The sequence below is a fragment of the Penaeus chinensis genome, chromosome 4 (assembly GCF_019202785.1).
Source record: "Penaeus chinensis breed Huanghai No. 1 chromosome 4, ASM1920278v2, whole genome shotgun sequence".
Classification (NCBI taxonomy): Eukaryota; Metazoa; Arthropoda; class Malacostraca; order Decapoda; family Penaeidae; genus Penaeus; species Penaeus chinensis.
Window position 1 is genome coordinate 34,182,941 of NC_061822.1, and position 2,500 is coordinate 34,185,440.

The 2,500-nt window shown below is 31.3% G+C and overlaps 1 protein-coding gene across 6 annotated transcripts in view; it reads right to left on the reverse strand.

Annotated features, from left to right (window-relative positions):
* LOC125047997 (nephrin-like) overlaps positions 1-2,500 on the reverse strand; it is a 227,489-nt gene that overhangs the window by 63,976 nt on the left and 161,013 nt on the right. The window lies entirely within an intron of this gene.

Below are 2,500 nucleotides of genomic sequence, written 5' to 3' on the forward strand. Positions count from 1 at the left end.
ATACTTATGGCAACACACGATTACTGGACAGGGGACGAAAAATTGTATGTAAATTAATTAAGGGTAATTGGGTATTCCAGATTAGAGAGAGAATGTGTGAGTGAAAGTGAGTGAGTGAATGAGTGAGTGAAAGTGAGTGAATGAATTAGTGAGTGAGTGAGAGATTGAGTGAGTGAGTGAGTGAGTGAGTGATGAGTGAGTGAGTGAGTGAGTGAGTGAGTGAGTGAGAGTGAGTGAGTGAGTGAGTGAGTGAGTGAGTGAGTGAGTGAGTGAGTGAGTGAGTGAGTGAGTGAGGAAGTGAGTGAGCATGGATGAGAAGGAGGCAGAAAAAGAGAAAGTAAGTAAAAGAGGGAGGAAGAGAAAGAGAAAAGAGACAGAGAAACGGACATACAAACAGACAGAGGCAGAGAAAAGAGAGAGAGAAACGGACATACAAACAGACAGAGATAGAGAAAAGAGAGAGAGAAACGGACATACAAACAGACAGAGACAGAGAAAACTGATGTTGGGAGAGGATGCACCTTATTTTAACTAAATATCTGTAACACATGGGGTTTATCAACAATCAAATCTACCAACATAACCCCCCCCCCCCCCCCCCGCTGAACAATATCCAAAAATGCGAGCTGACGACAATGCACTGAGCTGGCAATGAAATATATTGAAATATTAAAATAATTGTTTTTATCGCCAAACAATTACATTGCATTTGCATATCATAATACTATTGATGATGGCGAGGCCATAAATAAGCTGAGCTACTGCTATTTTTTTTTTTTTTTTTTATTAATATCCATTATTTAAAAAAAAAAAGTGATAGATAAGGCCAATTAATTAATTTTAAATCAGATATCGAATACATAATTAATAGTAAAATACAAAAACAATGAATGATAGATAAAAACCTGAAAATGAAGGTAAGAGAAAATGGATACATAATGAGAAAAATACAAAGGTATAATGTCGGAAAAAAGTAATTCAAGGTAAATAAGAGAAACGCTAAATCAATAATTATATAAAGTAATTATCGAGACATAAGGAAATAAAAAATAAAAAACAAAAAATAAGATATAGATAGCGAGCGAGAAAAGGGGATAAATGAGAAAGGAGGCCAAAAGTTAAAATGGAAAAAGATCAAAATACTAAAAGTTGATTGCCAACAGCTGAGCTTCATTTTGAGAAGCTGTCATGGCTAAAAGCACACTTAATTATTGAACCTAAAAAAAAAGATAACATAAATTAGGAAAAGTAACGATACAAATTTAAAGCTAATTACCCACATTTTAAATAAACAGAAGAGATAATTATCCCTTCTATCAAATATATACTGTTAACTTTTAAATCTTTGTTAATCGTATTTTTCAATCTGACTTAAATTTGCAAGACACTAAATGTAAAAAAACACGCAATGCACTCTAAACTGAAGCAAACAATAATTTCTATGATAATGATGTTACGAATTCAAAAATAAATACATAACAAAGTACGTGAAATATTTAGAACAGTGAAGGTATAATATCATTAACCACACTAGTAATACACGTATATAGGTGATATAATGATACTGTTACTATTATTACTGCTACAACTACTATTACTACTATTACTGCTACTACTGCTATTACCAGTACCACTACTACTACTATTAGCAGTGCTGTTACTTCTTCTAGTTCTACTACTATTACTACTACTACTACTGCTGCTGCTGCTGCTGCTGCTGCTACTACTACTACTACTACTACTACTACTACTACTACTACTACTACTACTACTGCCACTGCTACTGCTACTGCTGTTGCTGCTACTACTACAACAATTACTACTTCTACTAATATTAGTCTTAATACTGCTACTACTATTACTCATATTACTGCTGTAGCCGGTGGAGGTACTACTAGTATTATCTATACTTTTAATACTACTACTATCTAATAATACTACTCCTGCAACTACAGCCGCTGCTGGTGCTGATGCTGCTACAACAACTGCAGCAACTATTACTTCTATAACTATTACTACTACTACTGCTACTATTAATACTGCCAATGGCATAGTGATAGTAACAAGAAAAAACTATAATAATGATGATAATAACAATACTAACAGTGATAGTAATAGTAATAATAATAATAGTAATAATAATAATAATAATAATAATAATAATAATGATAACTATTATTACTATTATGATTTTTTTAAATAATGATCGCCATTATTAATATTATTATTATTATCATTCTCATTATAATTTAATAATAGTAGTAGCAGTACTACTGCTACTAACGATGATAAAGGTGATGAGGATGAGGATGATGATGATGATGATGATGATGATGAGGATGATGATGATGATGATGATGGTGATGATGATAGTGATAATGATAATAATAATAGTAATAATAATTGTAATAATAATAATAATGATAATAACAATAATAGATATAATGATAATAATGAATATATTAATAATAATTGATATAATAATGATAATGAATACAAT